Here is an 18,742-nt window from a genome sequence, read left to right on the forward strand (position 1 = left end):
TTCCAAAGGAAAAAATCGTGGCGTAACATTTTATTAAGAGAAATAAAAAGTTACATATATGTGCTGTACAAATAAAAAGTTACATCAGTATATATGCAGTAGCATATTCTCCATCAAGCTTCGTGCAGATCACAAAAAGTGTCCGGCTGCTTTGGAAGCCATCCTGTCATAAAATAAAGCAAAAAAGTACACATATGTTAAAGACTGTCTGAGTGACTGCAAATACGACTATTACTATAAAATATTTAAGTTGTAAACAGTTAGCTTATATGTGCAACCTGTGAAGAGAGATCAAAGCATTCCCTCAAGCCCAGGGAAGATAGAGCATGATATGTCAAAAAACTATGAAGATATAAGAGACCTGCGTGATAGTATCAAAATACATCCCTCAAACATCCACTGGAAACCTGATCACTGAAGCCCCCATGAGAAACTGTGAAAATTGTTATTTTTAAAGGAAGACGGACGCAAGTAATGACGCTTAGTTCCATTTATTTGCTGAATGACCTACCAATGCCCCATATCTTGTTGAAGGCCCTCTTTGGATAAAAGATCTGCTATAGAATTCCTCTCCCTGTATATGTGGCAACAGGAAATATGATTAAAAGCCCGCTTTCCGTGATGGTGTGTAATTGTGGCATCTTTGTGTGTTGTTGAACTATTTTATTACATTCATTGAGTAACCAAAAATATTCTTGTAGTTTAATTCTAGGGCCTAACATAATAGTAGCTTGAGAGATAGAAGTTCTGCGAAATTGTTTGATCCCTGCCAAGGCCAATTTAAATGGAGTAACAGCCTCCCCAGAGATATTATCCTCATTTGATGTTGTTCCGTCAAAATATGACCATGGCATCTGAAAAATTATTTCTTCTTCATGTACTATACGAAGAACGTGAGATTGATCTTCCCTTGGAATAAGTGCAAAGATGGTTGCTACCTCTGAAGCTATGATCTGTGGCACATGTAAGGCATCCCTGAAGGTTGCCTTTTTGCAAGCAAGCCAGACTCCCCAACTTATTATAGGTGGGGTATTCCGAAGGGTCTCATCACGAGATAGATCCAACCAGATTTTCCAAGCCTCCAACATGTTATTCCCATGCCACTCCGAATTGAAACCAATCAATTATTTACTTTTCATCCAAACATTTTATGTAAAAGGACATGATAAACATATGATAAATGGAATCTTCTGTATTCTTGCGTAAAATGCACCACCCTGGCCCCTCCTTTTTTCCTTTTCTGAAAGCTATCTCAGGTTGGGACTTTAATCCTCAGAATACACCACATAAACATCCTAGATTTTGCAGGACAGGGCAGTTTCCATAGAGGCTTCCACCACCATTCAGCATTAGAGGCTTCCACCACCATTCAACATTTATCCTCAGCCTCTGCTCAATCAGATTACTGTAACCAGCTTTTGGCGTGTATATTCCTGATGAACTGAAGACCCACCAGAGCAAGTCCTCTGTCACGGAGTCTAACATTTGTTCGCCTCAATTCAGAGATATATACCGACCAAACATCGTTGAATTCAGCGGAAAGATGAAGCTGTTGGGCCAATTTGCACCCCTGTGACCAGAAAGAGGATTGACTTCCATCCACAATTTGATTCAAGTGACATATGCCTTATTCGCTTAGAAAATTGACCAAAGCTTCCGAAAGTCTATAATTTTCTGAGTAGCCTACCCACGGATCTGTACCAACTCTCATTCTTTCCCCTGCCAATCCTCCATGCCAGACCAATTCCAATAACGTGAAAGGAATTATTGATAGCTTTCCAAATAATTAAAGAGTTTTGAATTTTTTTATTCTCCTTGATCCAAGAGAGGGTACATATATTTACGAATGATCACAGTTGTCCAAAGGTTGTCTAAGGAAAGAAGGCTCCAACTAACTTTAGCTGATAGATTTTTTGGTGAACAGAGGCAAATCTTGTAGGCCCCATCCTCCCATGCCTTTGGCAGAGCAACCTTCTCCTAGGCAACCCATGGAAGGGCATCTTCCTCTTTAAATCCAGCCCATAAATTTGTGATGCACAGTTTCCTGATTGCCGACAAAACGCCCCAAGTACCCAGGACAAAGCCATCCAATAGACCGGAATTGCCTCCAGTAATGATTTTATCAGCGTTAGCTAACCTACCCTCGAAATCCATTTGAAACTCCAATGACATATTATTTTCTCCACCTTGGCCACCAACCACATCCAGTACTTTTCAGTAAGAATTTGGTTTTAGCGGAAATCCAAGATACTTCAAACTTTCCCTTCGAGGAATAATTTAGAAAGGGAAAAAGGATACCACCCTATTCGCTTCAGCCCGTGAGAGCCCTGAAACCGAAATGGACAATTTATGAACATTTATCACCATGCCTATAGCTTTTTGGAACAGGTTGAGAGCCTGTTTGATTTCTGCTAGATCTTATTGAGTCTAGATCTTATTGAGTGCCATTACAAAAAATTAGAACATAGTCCACAAAGAGAATAAGTGCGTGATATATAAATTGGTCACTACCTCAATCTCTTTTAAGACCCCCTCCTCTTTACTTCCAACAATAGACTACTTAGTCCCTTTGCTGCAAGAAGGGAAAGACAATAGACTGCTTAGTCCCTTTGCTGCAAGAAGGAAAGGAAGAAGTGATAGGGGTCATACCTGTCTCAAACCCCTCTGACTGTGAAAAAAAGGGTAGGCCAAACCATTAATCAAGACAACAAAGGAAACATTTGTTATGCACCTCATTACCTAATTGATGAAGGGCACATTGAACCCAAGGATTGTGAGAATCATTCTAAGAAAGATCCAACTAACCTGATCATAAGCTTTTGAGAGATCAATTTTTATCACTACTCCTTTTAGATTCCAGGTTTTAATACTATGCAGACCTTCTTAAGCCACCCCTATTGCTTCATGAATCTGTCGCCCTTCCAAAAAACCAAATTGCTCTCTAGACATATTCCTTGATAGAATAGGCCTAAGACGCATGGCTATTATGTTTGCAATAATTTTATATACACAGTTGCACAAAGATATAGGCCTGAATTCTTCAAAGGACTTGGATTCGTCTACCTTAGGGATAAGGGCTATAAAAGTAGAATTGAATGGATCATGAATCCTCCCTAACTGCCTAGATTCTTCAGCAATCTTCAGAAGTTCATCCCTTATTAGATCAAAGAAGCCTAGATAGAGCTCCACTGACCATCCATCAGGACCCAATATTTTGTCCTTCTACATCCCTTTGAAAGCTGCCTCCAATTCATCTTTTGAAATAGGATACATTAGCATCTGATTATCTTCCTCTTCCACAAACCTCAAAAAAAATTGTGCAATTTGAAGAACTTCGGCAATTGTGGACTCTTCCAGATCCCTAAATAAATTATGGAAGAAATATTTACTAAGTGAGGCCAATTCTTCAAAATTTTGTGCCCTCCTCCCATCCATAGTTTTAAAAACCGGCCGGGTTCATTGGGCGACCAGGTCAAACCGGCCAAAAAACCTGGTTGAAGGGTCCATTTATGGTCAAACCGGTCGGTTCCATCATAAACCGGCCGGTTTATTGCTAGGGCAGCTATAAACCCCACAAAATGCATTTTTGTGAGTTTGGAAGCTATTTTGAGGGAAATTTGGGGTTGTTTTCCTCCAAAAATAGTTCCTTCAAGAAAAACATGCCTACCCTCTCATTTTCCTGACACATCTCAACCCTAGCAATGTTGGCAATTAATGGTAATCTAAGTAACCGGATTCGTTATATAGGGGCCACGTGTCCGAATCCGGCGTGTCGGACACGATTCGTTCAAAAAACGTGTGCCAAAAACAGGATTGTCGAATCCTATCAGGATTCTTCGAATCCCAAACGTGTCCCGAAATTCTCCAACGTGTCCTGATTTTTGACTGCGTGTCCTATTTTCCAGGATTCATTTAGCGGAAAAGGGACTCCCGCAAGTTAGAAAAGGCCGCATTTTCACTTGGCGTGGAAACACGGTTCTCATTTACCAAGTCCTTGGAATCGATGTTCACTCAGAAGCATGATGAATCTCTCTGATAGTTGCACGAGTGAGATTAATGGCATAATGATTAGAATCATGTGGATGGACAGACAAATGGGCAATAAATTTGTCCCCAGTTTGGCTCTTGCGTCATTCTCGTCTGAGTTTGTTCTATGCATCGGTCCACCACCTCCGTGGCACACTAATTTGGTGATAACTCTACCGTGGCACTCTAATTTGGTGAGAACTTTAATTCAAGTTTTCTAGAATTGGTAGAGGCTCTACCTACAACTGTTTATAGATCTTCCCCTTTCAAAGTTTAAAGGACGTCTCTGGCTCAAACAAGGTCCGTCAATCTCGCGTCTTTAGGTTATCAAACGAATTTACTTAGCTTTGGTGACTGGAGAAGAAGTTTATTTGACCAACACAGTTCATTGCACATCTGGGGCATTGCTAGTTGGGTCACTGCATCTCAGTTTCCTATTTCAATTTTGGGGAATTGTCTTCTTTCTTCCTTTTGGTCGTATTGGGGTGGCCGGGCTCACTCTTTTATGAAACTTACTAAATGCAACCTCTTTACCAGTACATCAAAATGAACACTGATTCCACCTCCGAGTCTTCTTTGATACTCTGATTCCACCTTGTTCCCATTGCTTGTCAGCTCACAAGGCTCTATAGAAAACTACAGTTGGCAGTGTGTTTATCTTACTATCTTGTAGTTGTAAGTTGTCTTTCAGTTATGAATTATGAATCATGATTTATGTGACCACTGACATGTATTTGAATTTTGTATGTACTATGCATGCTATAGATGAAGATCTATGTTTGAAATCAATAAATTTGTATCATTAATTAAAATTTTGTAAGAAATATCTAATTTTTAATATATATATTTAATAAAATAATATATAACGAATCCTACGTGCCCTGTTCCGGGGGGTCAACGTGTCTGAATCCAACACTACGAATCCCGAATCCCTGTGTCAGGTGACTTAGATGGTAATGTTATATTTTTAAAATAAAAGGATGAAAATGTAAATTCTATTTTCTCCATGTGAAATTCAATGAGACATTTCATGGTCATGTTAAAAATTTAAGTAAAAAGATGAAAATGAAAATTAAAGGAAATCCTTTTACTTAACTTTTTAAGTTTTTAACATTACCATGAAACGACTCGGGATGTTTGAGAGTGGTTTCAACTTCATTGGATTTCATATGGAAAAACTAGAATTTTAGATTTCACTCAAAATTTAGCAGACTTAATGGTTTTCAAGATTTCATGGTTTGGGGGTTTGCAATGTTTCCATTTGATTCTATCATGCGTGAGGGTATGAGATTGGCATTTGAGCAAGAGCATGAAGCCCTTTAAAAACCTTGATGTTGGTGGCATTGATTGTTGAACTTTGTTGATGTTGGTGGTATTGATTGTTGAACTCCTCTACCATGGCCTTAACAAGAATGCACCCTTCACTCAAAGGAAAACAACTAGTTAAGCATGCTAATCTTTTTCTACCACATTATAAGGTTGAGGAGATGAACCCTTCACTCAAACCAAAATCATTGGTTAGGCATGTTAAACCTTTTCAATTTCTATCATGTTATAAGGTTGAGCAATCCAAGTGTGAAGACTTTGAACTAGATGATGTTTATGTATCTCTTGTTGATGATCCCATTTCTAGTAGCATCGAATCAATGATGAGTTTCTTGAGTGACCATGTTGATCGGTGATTTGTAGTTTTGATGTTTATTTTTGCTATTACTACTAAAGTTGTAGAGGTGTTCTAGGAGTCCTCAAACTCTGAGCCATATTATTTATGCAGCTCATGTTGATGATCTCTTGTCTCATAATGGTGATGAGTTTGATCATGATGAGGAGTGATCATGTTGTTGATCACTGATATGTAGACTTGTAGTAGGTCAATGACCCCATAGCTTTGAGCACTGTTTTCGGACTCTAAAGGCCATTTAGAGCCTCATTGATTATGTTGATATGTATTACACTCGATGTCATTTTGGTATATTCACCTTTACATGGTATATAGATGAGCAAACCTTGCAATATTTGTCTCTATTGGTTCGGAATCATGGTTTTAAATCTTAAAAATAGTTTTTTAATTAAAAACTAATTATTTCATGTGTTTTTTTAAAGACCGGTTGATTTAGACCTGACCAGTCCTGGTTTGACCTGTTCCAGTTTGAAATCCGGTTTATTAGGTGCACTGATCCAGTGACCGGTTTCCGGTTTTTAAAACTGTAGAATTTTCTCTACAAATCAGCTAGCTCACTGATATCATGTAGAAATTTCATCTGTAGATCCAACTGATATATATACAATGTAATAAAGCATAATACTAGATCTACATCTACCATAAATTTAGCGGAAGCTTAATTGAACATGAGCAATATCAAACATGAACACATATCGCTGATAAAAAGGAATCAATCACACATAACACAGAATATATCACTGGGGAAAGCACCAGCATAAACCCCAACACTGTATTATCAATAAAATGGAAATCCTCAACAACATACAAAAAGAATCAGCTCAGAAGCTATCCTGCTCTCTCTGTACTCTGATGATAAAGCTCATGGACTACCTAGCCCTGTATATAAGCGCTGCACCTCAGATCCAAGCTCCTATTTTCTTGCGCAGTTTTGATTGGGGTCCAATTACAAAACACATGTAAATTGGCCTGATCATACCTGCTGTCAACCTCAGGTCCAACTACGCAATACTTGAGGACTCAAGTTCCTCCAGCATGCAAAGAATACTTACTAGAAATATCCTAGCAACTGACAGAACATTGTCCCACCATCTGATCTCAACTGGGTCTTTGTCTAAACTGTTATGCATTAGTTATCCATGAAAAAATACTCTGTTATCTGAAAATAATAGTTGTCACATGCATGCAAGCATCAACAAACTATATCTCATTAATTTAACAACTTGTTAAATTAATCTAACTGAACTTGACTAAGTTAAACTAAGTCAATTGATCCTCTCAACATAGAACTCATCTTTAATTCCTCAATCAGTGGAGCAAATCAAGGACACATTCCCCAATTAGTGGAGAAATAATTGCATGTTCTCACAAAGACTTCAAGTTTGTTTTTCCTTAACTAATTAATTCTCCTTAACTAATTAATTCATGGAGAATTAATTAATTAATATTCCAAACTGCTGGTAAGACCAAATTCGAATTTACTTCCTATAGATAGACTAGGGACTGCTGTAAATAGGAAGGGACCCAGAAATGTTATTTTTCGCAGTTTCACCTCTCACCCAAGGTAGCCAAAATGCTCATTGGCCAAACTGATATTTTTAGAAGTGCTATTTTTAGCAGTTCTATTTTTAACACTTCCTAAACTTAGCATTTCTTGTTGCACACTTTTCAACAAAAACTATGCTCCCATCAGGCTATGCCATTTCCTAGATTGTATTTTCCACCTTCTTGCTTTGCCTTTTGCAAAGTTGTGAAAAAAAATTGTGTTTTCGTCCACACTTTTCAGCCAAACAAATCTATTTTTTTGTCTCCATTCTTCCTCTTTTTCTGCTAACAAAATCTTTTTTGACATTTCTAATTGCATGATTCTGAGCTTTGATCCATTGATACATAACCACCACCTTCAAGCGACTCAAGCCTCTCCAGTTCTTCTTCAATTTGTTTCAGCTCTGCCTCCTCCTGAGATTTCTTCTCACTGGTCCATTCGATAGAGACCTTTTTAACTTCTTTTAGTTATGGGAAAAATGTTGAGTTGGTCCAGAATACTAGTTTTCAGAAAAGGGTACCCAGGTGTCTTTGATCAGTTGGATATAGCTTTCATCATTCAACCATGAGGGATTGAATTTGAAGGGGTTTCCTAGTTATTGGTGACCTCCTTTCACTTCTAACAGAATTGGAAAGTGATCTAAATGACCCCTGCACCAACCCATTGCCTGAAAAGGGGCAAATGAGTTCACCAGGTTTTCTGAAAGAAAAAATCTATCCAGTCGCTAAGAAATCTTGTCCTCGCCTATATGTCTGTTTTGCTATGTAGGTTTTAACTTAATGAGGTTAACATCAATGAGGCCATTATCAGTAAGTAACGGACTGCAGTATTCTGTCATAGGGTCAGGAAGGGCATGTGGGCCCCAAGATTCGGACGCACCTATCTAAAAATTCAAGTCTCCTATTACAAGATTTCTCCGGTGCATAAAGGATTTCCCCATCAATGGATTGCAGAAGCTACTCCTCTCGTGCCAAGGAACGAATATATATATATATATATATATGTTTACAACAGATAATTCCAAATTTAGCTCAGCAGAATATATTTCAACCCCAATTAAATTCTTAGAACTCCAGGAATTCATAATTTTGAAAGATTTTAAGTTTTCCCCATTGCAAGACCACCAGCTTGACCCTAACATCTAAAGAGAAAATAGCCCAACCCGGGAACATCTTAGATAATGCATTCTCAATATAAAGCCCATCCCCCAAGGCCTTCTGTAAGAAAGAGATGTTTGGATCGGCAGATTCGAAGAGTCTTTTTAATGCTAGTCTTTTCTGAGAACTAGCAAAACCCCGACAATTGTAGGAGAGGACTATCATGGTGGAGCCAGACCGGGGACCTACAATGCTCTAAGAGCCCCAACAAGTGATTTCCGTTTGCCCTCTTCAATATCGATTCAGGCTTTTATTTATGCCTTTGAAATCAATGATTTCCTACCCTTAATCTTCCGGTCTTTGTTCAAAATAGGAAAGGGTCCCAATCCTCCAAAAACATCCATACTACTGTCTTTTGGGGTCCTATGTCCGAGATTGTAGGGGGGATTGTGATATGGACTAGTGACCAACAAGTTGAAATTGGAAGAAAGAAGACACATTAATGAGGCAGAAATAATAGTGCTATCGTTGAGCCCCAGAAGAGATAAAGTCACAGGCGAGGGGGAGCATACTGGAACATGTGCAAACCCGGATGGACTATTCTCGGAACATATAACAGAGACAGCATTTGTAAAAGAAAAAGAACAAAAGATGAGGACTCAAGAGAATCCAAAAAAGAGGGAGCTAATGCGGTCAGAGGAGCAGACTCTTCCAGCGATCTAAGCTGCTCTGAATTGGCACCCGCACCCTGAGAACTGCCTTGACCACCTCCATTTTCCTGGGAAGCTTTTGAGTCTTCAGGTCCTTCCATGGATACTACATTCTGAATAAAACCTTGATTTTGTTTACCCCTGCTATCCACCTGAGAGATTGATCTTCTGTATCCTTTTGTTGCCAGCGGATCATCGCGTACAAAGTGCCCCAGGGAATGACATAGGCGGCAGCGAAAAGGGAGATCTTCATAATCAACCTGTTGATTAAATTTACTTCCTCTAAAATTAAGTATGAGGTGTGAAAAACCTTCCCTGAGATCCAGCTTGACAAGAATGTAAGCAAAGGTTCTCATCTCGGTGACCTGGAAGGACATATCTGCATCCAAATAAACCCCCATTTTGTTATCGATTGAATGGAATACATCCATGGACCATAAATGGGGAGGTAAACTTCGGATTCGTACCCAAACAGGCACCTCCTCCACCTGCTCCCTCCCAGCATCAAAAAGGGGATTCTAGTGTTTAAGCAGAACTAGGGACGAGTCGATGCTCCAATTCCAAGCTATGGCCCAATTTGCCCCTTCTGCGGAGTGAAATTTTAGCATGAACCATCCGCGGGCCAAAATGGTAGCTTCTGCCAAATTTGTGGGTGTCTCGTCCCAGCTTCCCCTAATCCAACCATTAATCTCCTCTGCTTAAACTGCCTTCCCGCTGCATGACCAACTAAAATGAGTCCCGCTGCTTCTATAGTCGAGTCCATTCGAATATCTTCTCGCCTAAAACTAGGATTATGTCTTCTGTCTTTGTTTTAATAAATTTCCACTTTTTTCGTTTGAATCCAAACCTGCTACTTTCCCCTTCTTCTAGCCCGACAACTTTATTTATCAGTTGTCGATCAGTATCCTGTACCCAAGCTCTTGAGGCTCACTCTATATCCAAATTGTTCCTTTTCTAACTTATACACCACCCTGCCGCATTCACCACCAAAAGGATGGAGCCCTAGAACTTCTTCCCTCGGCCCCTCTGGTTCACAAAAGGTTTCCTCACTTTCAGCCGCTTAAGAATTGCCTGAAACAATGTTTAGAAAATCAGCATTGATGCCTAGGGAAATACCCACATTTGGGTTCCCCCCGATGGAAACACTTGAAGGGGTTCATCAGAAAAGGGTATCGAAACCACCGACCGTAACTTCCCTGAGTCGATACAAGACTGAACACCTGAAGTCCAGGGACCCTCGAAACCCAGTGGAATATAAAATAAACTTGTCCCACCCCATTCAAAAGAAAAAGGGTAATAGAAATTCTGACTTACCCCAATCTTGTTTGTCCCAATGTCGCCTTTTCCTTCAGAGAACTGAAAATGCCGTGGCTCCTCCTTCAGGGTTTGTCGAGAGTCCGGTAAAGCCTATTTAGTTCCCCATTGACAGTCGCGCCCTTGATTCTGATCTATGGGACCTGAAACGTTAAAATGATAAGTTGTTTGGTTTACAGTCTGAACATTTACAGCGGGTTGAGAAAGAGGTTTGTATTCTGAAGTGTGCAGGAGACTCCGCTAACAATACCAGCCTCTGAAAGCCTCGCATGCAGAACCAGAATAGAACCCACCTGTTTTTTCCGTCCAAAAAACCCTCACTCCTATCCAACTCTAGCGACATTGTGGCATCTTCTCAGTAGGCACCCGAACCTCCACCTGGAAAGACCACCTTATCCAAAATTTGTTGGGTAGGCTCCAAGCCCCACATCGCAAGGATGTCACGAGGATCAGGGTCGAGCTCAACCAACCCATCTGGTTCACCGATACGATCATCCATGGCACCGATAGTAAAATCCCACCAGAAAATCGGAACGAAGACACCGTGAACGAAATGGAAAATAGAAACTCATTTGCGCACAGGGAAAGAATAAATGAAATTTTAACCTTCAAAGTCTAGTACAAGGCTAGATATAGTTTATGGAACTATTAGTTTTCTGATTTTTTTACTCTTTTGCGATTTAATCTTTTTATTATTCAAATTAATGATGAGTTGACTCAATTTTTTAAGAGTTTTTTTGCTGAAAAGACAATGCCAAGGAATCCATGTTTACATACTGTTGTAATTGTTTTTGATGTCTCTAAAAGCATCACATTCCAAAATGAAATGTTTTTTCTGATTCCACTACCCTAGAAGTGCAAAAAGTACACACCTGCTCTTCCCAAGCTTTTTTAGGTTTTTTCCACTTAACTATTTGGCATCGTAATTGATGCGAATTAGTTTTTAATTTAGCAATAAGAATCTTTGCTCTCCATGGAATGCTAGCTCCGATGTACTCTTTTTGTTGGAGATCACAAGTGGGGTTGAATGCTTGAACATAGTACTTCTTCTTTCTACCCAACTCTTTTCCCCATATATGTTTACGAAACTTCTCCATAACATAACTCTTTAAATCCTTGCTATTTGTGGGACATGCATTGAGGTAAATATTCCATTTTTGCATCCATTTGTTGTTTTGTCTCATCTCTGATTTCTTTCTTTCACTCATTCCTTCATTGAAGATAACTTTAGGGCATCTACCTTCTCCCATTTGCTCAATTCTCTAAAGATACCTTATGAGACGCACCATAGCAATTGCTTTGATGGAAATTGCTCATGTTTCACTCAACATTATGTCATAAGAAACTGAATTTTTTATTTTAAACTTGCTCATGATCAAGCATTTTTGGATTTTCTCAATTTGCTTCCATTTTGAGATAGGGACGCTACTAGCCCACAATTCACACCCATATAATATCATTGGACAAACTAGGAGCCCAAAAGCACTTTAATTGTTTTCCAATCCCATAACTCTACCTCTCTACATCTGTTTTGAAGAGCATATCATTCTTTCCACCCTCCTAAAATTCTCTTCTTTCTGCAGTGCTCCCAATTAAGCTTGTTGTTGAAATCCATCCCGAGGTACTTGTATTCATTTATTTTTTCAAGAATGTTGCCTTCAAAGAACGTATGTTGGATCTGCTTCTTTTTATTTCAGAAAATCATTATTTTGGTCTTGCTGGTATTGACTTGCATCCCCACTACTTTACAAAAATGGTCAAGAGTATATAGGTGCATCTGCAATCCCTATGCCAATTTAGCGATTAATACAAGGTCATCTGCGTATAAAAGAAGTTTTATCACAAACTCCCCCAACCAGACACCATCCCCACCTTGCAAATTTAGCCACACTTCCAATTTATCAACATATGAACCAAAAAGAGTAGGGGATAAAGGGGAACCGTGCTTGACTCCGATGTCACTTCTAAAGCTTTCTGAAATGTCCGTTGAAGTTCTAATTTTGACTTTCGCCTCTTCATACAGCCTATGGACAACAACTCTATAATGCAAAGGAATTTCAAGTTCTTCCATTCTACTTCACAACTTATCTTTAGGGACCGTGTCAAATGCCTTTTTGAAGTCAACAAAGTAGCAAAATACTTCTTCTTTGTCATCCCAAACCTTTTCAATAATGTGTCTCAACGTGATACCATGATCTACCGTAGAATGCTTTGGCCTAAAACCTGTTGCCCTTTTTCCCTCTTTTTCTTGACTTTCGCCCACTTACCGATTTATTTTCCACCATGTTGCTAAAGAGATTTATAAACAAAGGATTGATCATAATGGTTCTATAGTTGGAAGGATTATTAATGTCTCCTCTTTTGAAAGGGGGTATTGTTATACTAGTTGTCTAATCTCTTGGGAATCCTTGTCGAATGACATTGTTGAATATTTCCATGATGTGCGGTGCAAGAATGTTCATTCCCCACTTTAGATATTCTGCTTGAAGTTCAACCAAGTCTTTTGTCTTTCCTATTTTCAACTTCTTAATTCCGGTCTCTACTTTGCATAATGTGAAAAGTTGTGTAGGTGTGCTGATCCTGGGAGGAGGCTCCTCCTTTGATTCTTTCTCATAGAGTTGTCTCGCATAGTCAAACCATTGATTAGCTGTAATATTATTTTCAATTTGCTTCTTCCTTGGTTGAAGTTCCTGCCAAAAATGCTTTGGGTGAGTTTTGCCTAGATATATTAACTCTTCTCACCTTGTTTGCACGAACTCATTTTTTTTATTTTTTAAAATCTGCTTATATAACTTTAAATTCATCTTCTCCTCGCTTGCCTTTTTCAAGGTTTTCCTTGCCATTTTGCATTCCTCATCAAACCAAGTGTTAACAGGAAAACAATTTGATTCAGCTTTCCTATTTTTTGCTCTTTTGCACTTCTCAAGTGCACTCTAAATTATATTTGTTAACTCGTTACTATTGAGGCTTTGGGAACCACTCTTCCCCTTCTGAATTGATCTTTCCAACATTGTTTTGAAGATAGTGCAATTTTCTTATGTTAGAAGAATTTTGCCTCTTGATATCGTTTGTCGAGAACATTGGGTTTTCCTCCTATGTTGACTTTCTTCTAACCAATATAACTTTATATAATTGGGTTTGGTCTGATTTTAAGTCCCGCGTATGCTCTCCAATCTTAACTTCATCTATCCTTTCTATCAAGCTTTGTCAACAAATAATGTAGTCAACAACACTTGCCCCATTATATGTGTTGCAAGTGAACTTCCTAGACCTTTTCCATTTATCTAGACCATTGCAGATAATTAAGTTGAAAGCACCACACAACGTGAGCAACTCCTCTCCAAAATGATTGCTAACTTTGTCATCTTCTGAACATCTCAACCATTGGGGATTCTCCTCTTCAATGAGTCAGATAGGATTGTGATCCTCTTTGCAACAAAAAATACTAGCTTGTTGATTTGTTGTTCTAGCATTGAAATCTCCCACTAAAATAACTTCTCCCTACTAAGAATATATAGCAATATCTTGCTTTAAAGTTGCATACGGGTCTTTTCTATCTAGCCCCTTATTTTTGTAAGTTTTTGAGACTTGAGGTGCAAAATAGCATGTTGCAATTCTTATGTGGTTCTCATTCTCTGTTATTTTGAACCATAAATATTGTTTATTTGTATCTTCTTTCATAAATTGTATGTGATGACCTTCTTTTTCTTTCACTAAAACCAGTATTCCTCGATACCCTTTGCCATTTTATGTTGGCTTGTTCCAAATTGATAATTTCAAATAACCATCAAACATAGGAGTTTTACAACCATCATGTTCATGAGTTTCTGTGAGACAAATTATGTTTCTACCTTCTGCAATAGGCCCTATCCTAGGTCCCCTCCTCCAAGGGTAACCTCTATAGTTCCAACAAACTAGACTTAGGTAGACATGGGTAGGATTTGATTGCTACGCAGCTTGGCATACAATACTCAAATTTAAGTCTTTACCCCTTTTCATCCATGTTGATCATGTTGTTTTCCTCCCTATTATAGAATTAACTGCTTTTTCTTTACTGCCAAATTGTTGCCCTACTTTGTCATGAGACCCAAACATTGCAATAACCGCTTTACCATTGTACAACTATACTCTTTTCCCTTCATTTCTTGTTGCTCTAATTTCCCCACTTCTTATCTTCTCTCCTCTTGTTGTTTGCTAGTTAGATCTTCATCTAAGAAAAAGTGTGAGCCTTTCAAGAGTTTCTTTTTGTTTAAGAGATAGTGTTTGTCTTGCATACTTGCCATGATGACTTTTATGGGTCGAGGTCTCTTCACATATGTTTCCCACCCTTCTTGCTTGACAAATTTGCCCTCTCCAATGTAATTTCTCTTTCAAAAAGTCTCTTGTCAAATTGAGAGTGCTTTCATTCTTTCCATAGTCTCTTATTCCTCTTATAATAAAGTTTGTTTCCCTATCTTTTATGTCTTTGTGTTCTCTTTCTTGTGCTCTATAAGCACTTACATCTTCTTTTTTCTCCATCCTTATGTAACCATTAATGTCCTTAGCTCTAGTTTTGATTTCCTTTGGAATGTTTGTCCTCTTGAACTCTTTTGCCTTTTTTCTGGAAATGGCTGCCTGCTGAGATATTTGTGTATCCCTCTGAGTTGCTTTAGAAATTACCACTTCCTCGTTTGTTTCCTTTGATTCTTTCATGGTTTGCCATGTTGTCTTCATGTTTTCCCATTCTTGTTTTCCTATCTCTAAAGCCTCTTATAGCATTGTTACTTGCTCTTTTAAGATCCCATTACCTTCCATTAAAGATCAATTTGCAAGTGTAATCTTTGAAATTTTGTGGTCCATTTTCCTGTTCTTTGGCTTCCAAAATTTCTAGCCTTGCCCTGGCCTTCATCAGTTCCTGGACAGAGAGATTTGATGACCAAGTAAGAGGTGTAGATGTGGGACTGTAAATGGTTGACTCTTCTTTATTTTCGCTACTCTTATTTGTTTTATTTTTCTGTGAATGTTTTCTTCTTGTTTTTTGTTCCATTTAAAGCAAGCAAATCTGCACTTTAAAAGGCCCCGATATTGTTTTGTATTTACCCAAATCCATTTCCTTGTTTTGTTTTCTGAAGCAATTTTGACTTGGCCTAAGTGATTTGTTTCCACACAATCTGAGATTTGATTGCCATTTTTTTCCATTTTGAGATGAGGCCACTTGTAAAACCCTAAACCTGAATATTGTCCGAGTAACCAGTGCAAAGACTTCCACGAAACGAGGTAAATATTGTCTGAGTAATCAGTGCGAAGAGTTCTACAAAACCTGGTGCACAGTATTGAATCTAGAACCCTTGGAGGTCCTGCCGTCGACGGCTGAAACGAGAAATATTAACAGAAAAATCTTTGTTTGCGTGCGCACAGAGTAAGGAATGATTGGAGAGCACGATGAATCACCAGTCACAACGAGTTTGTTCTGTTGATGCATATTGCTGAAACAAAAATTGTAAAACTTGGACAAAGGATGAGATTGTAGTTACCTTCAATAATGACTGACTTGTCCTTGATCAGATAATGAAGGAACAATGTAAGCAGGCTGAGGCAAACCAGTTAGCAGCTCTAGAGAAGCAATGGGCAGCGGCAACAAACGTGCAACAATGACAGTGAGCTCGCTTTTTTATATGAAGGTGTAACCCCTTTCTTAGTATGGTTGTTCATACAGCGTCCGAGTAGAGTCTGAGCCTGTCCAAGCAGTCTGAGCAATTCATTGTTCAGTTTCTCACAGTCTGAGCAGTCCGTTTAGGTAGTATATTCTGCTCTCCAATGTGCACAAGCCCACGCAAAGATTTGGGTTCAGGATGGCAAGCTCTGAATTGATTTGTTGGCACCCCTAACTTTATATTAGCGCCCTAAAAGGGCTGCGATTAGGATGTCGTGTATCCCTACGTGAATCTTGCGCCCTGACAACCTGCCTACATGCAATCTGTAAATGCAGATCCGCATGCAATCTGTAAATGCAGATCCGCTATTGTGACCGTTGAGCACCATCAAATTGAACCTTTTAGTTTCCTCATTATTAATTATTATTTATTTTATACTTATTTATGCTCATAACAAAGAGGGATATTCTAATTAATCCACCTGCTTTCCCTCATCGTTATTAATTATTATTATTTATTTTATACTTATTTATGTTCATAACAGATATAGATATTCTAATTAATCCACATGCTTTGTCAATTTTACTATCCCATTTAAATTTATTTAATGCATTAAGAGCATTAGTTTATATTCTTAAGATAACTTAATAAAGTTGTCTACTTCTTAGTAAATCTTTCATAAGATATTTCCATGAAAAGTAATTTGAATTGGTAAACATGATATCATTTGGATTAACAATATTACACTATGTAGGTAAGATGACTTCAAAAGTAGAAATTAACTATCTAGATAAAGAACTTTCAAAAAAATAGGCAGTTTAAAAAATGACACTAAAAATATACAATGGATGTCAAAATTATGCACTTTATAAAAATCGATTAAAAGTGACTAAAGTGTCATGTGACAAGTGGAGGTTAAGTGACTAAAGTGCCATGTGACAAGTGGAGGTTGATAAACTTAGTGATGACACACAATAAATGAAGTTGTCTAAGTAAAAAAATCCCTTCATTCACTAACTTTTTATAATCTCACTTTTACAAATATATTACTTTTATAATATTTACAATAAAATCGTATTATAAATTTAGCTTAGTCTAACATTTTATCCCTTTCTAGGGTATATTTTCTAATAATTTTAATCAAAATCTAGCTAAAAATTGTTGGAATGGTAGATTTGAGTTGTTAAATTTGCTTAGCCTGAGTGCCCAGGAGATTTTCCAGGGCTGTGAATCCATTTATGTAATCAAAAATGTATTCAAAGCAAAGAAAACTAACAATGTTACCAAGAATTGTATCACCAAAATCTAATGAAAAGACAAAAACATATAACAATTAGACTCCATCATTAACGTTTGGTGAGAAAATTAACTTAAAACAAAAACAATAAAATCATTTTATAAGTTATTCACTTTTATAATTTAAGTGCAATTCACTTTACAATAAAGTTATATTACAACTTGCCCATGGGGCGTAGAATAGACGATGATGGAGTGTATTGTTAAGGCACTCCATGATGTGAAGGTCACTAGTTTGAAACTCCAAGGGCAAAAATCCAGCCATGTTAAGGGTTGATGTGGCTCAAGTCGGGTGCGATCCCCGGGTGACTTTGACAGCGTAGATGCCCCTGGGTTGTGGTTTCTAAAGCCAAAGGTTAAGTGTGCAATCATTTGAGGACTCGCACCACTTAGAAAATAAATAAATAAAATTAACTTACAACTTAATATAATATGAACATATATATATATATATAGATATAGATATATAAACTAAGTAAGATCATGCAAAATGAATGTTTTTTTAGCTTCCCTCTCAAAGTACATGCTTACCTTGAAATCCTTGTTTTTATTTTCATTCTTATGTGTTTTCTTTGATCTCCTTTTTCTAATTGTAAAATAGCTCAATAAGATAACAATATAAACAAGTTTCCCATTCCATTCATACACAAAATATTTGATGAGCTTCATAGAGCTAAGTATTTTTCTAAACTAGATTTGAGATCATGTTACTACCAAATCAAGGTAAGAATAGAAGATGTGGTGAAACCCGATTTCCAAACTCATGAAGGGCATTATGAATTCAAAGTTATACCCTTCAGATTAACTAACACTCTAGCCACCTTCCAGGCAACCATGAATGAAGTATTATGGTCTTCAAAAGGAAATTTTTCATAATCTTCTTTAACGACATTCTTATATATAGTAAAACATGGGATGAGTGTATGGAGCACTTGGAGGAAGTTCTCTCTCTTCTAGAAAATAATCAATTTTATGCAAAGATGTCAAAATGTACCTTCAAAAACAAAGGAAGATGTTATTGGGACATATGCTATCAAAGGAAGGCGTAAAGGTAGATCCCAACAAAATTAAGGCAACACATAGTGGCAAGGCCAACTAACATTTCCAAGTTAAGAGGATTTTTGGATTTAATAAGATACTATCGAAGGTTTATTTGAAATTACGCTCACGTAATTTCCCCCTATCAAAACTTTTAGAAAGGAACTCATTCCAATGAGATGATAAAGCAAAACAATGTTTCAAAATATCAAAGGAGATGATGTCCACTACCCTTGTATTAGCAACCACATATTTTTAGAACCTTTTGTAATTGAGTGTGACACTTCAAGTTTTAGAATAGGGGAAGTGTTGATGTAGGATGACCACCCTATAGCATTTGAAAGTAGGAAGTTCAATAAAAGAGAATGTTAAAAATCTACATATGACAAAGAAATTCTTTC

General features: G+C 37.8%; 1 long non-coding RNA gene across 1 annotated transcript; it reads right to left on the minus strand.

The window, feature by feature from the left end:
* Window positions 1-622: 622 nt before the first annotated feature.
* Window positions 623-10,968, minus strand: LOC149250450 (uncharacterized). Its single transcript, XR_016266829.1, has 2 exons — window positions 10,375-10,968; window positions 623-10,131 (listed from the first exon to the last, which is right to left on the minus strand). It is a non-coding gene; the product is annotated as an uncharacterized LOC149250450 (long non-coding RNA).
* Between the last annotated feature and the right edge of the window lie 7,774 nt (window positions 10,969-18,742).

The sequence above is a fragment of the Pinus tabuliformis genome, chromosome 7, assembly GCF_031772625.1.
Source record: "Pinus tabuliformis cultivar Carrire ecotype Pingquan chromosome 7, CPIR1, whole genome shotgun sequence".
Lineage (NCBI taxonomy): Eukaryota > Viridiplantae > Streptophyta > Pinopsida > Pinales > Pinaceae > Pinus > Pinus tabuliformis.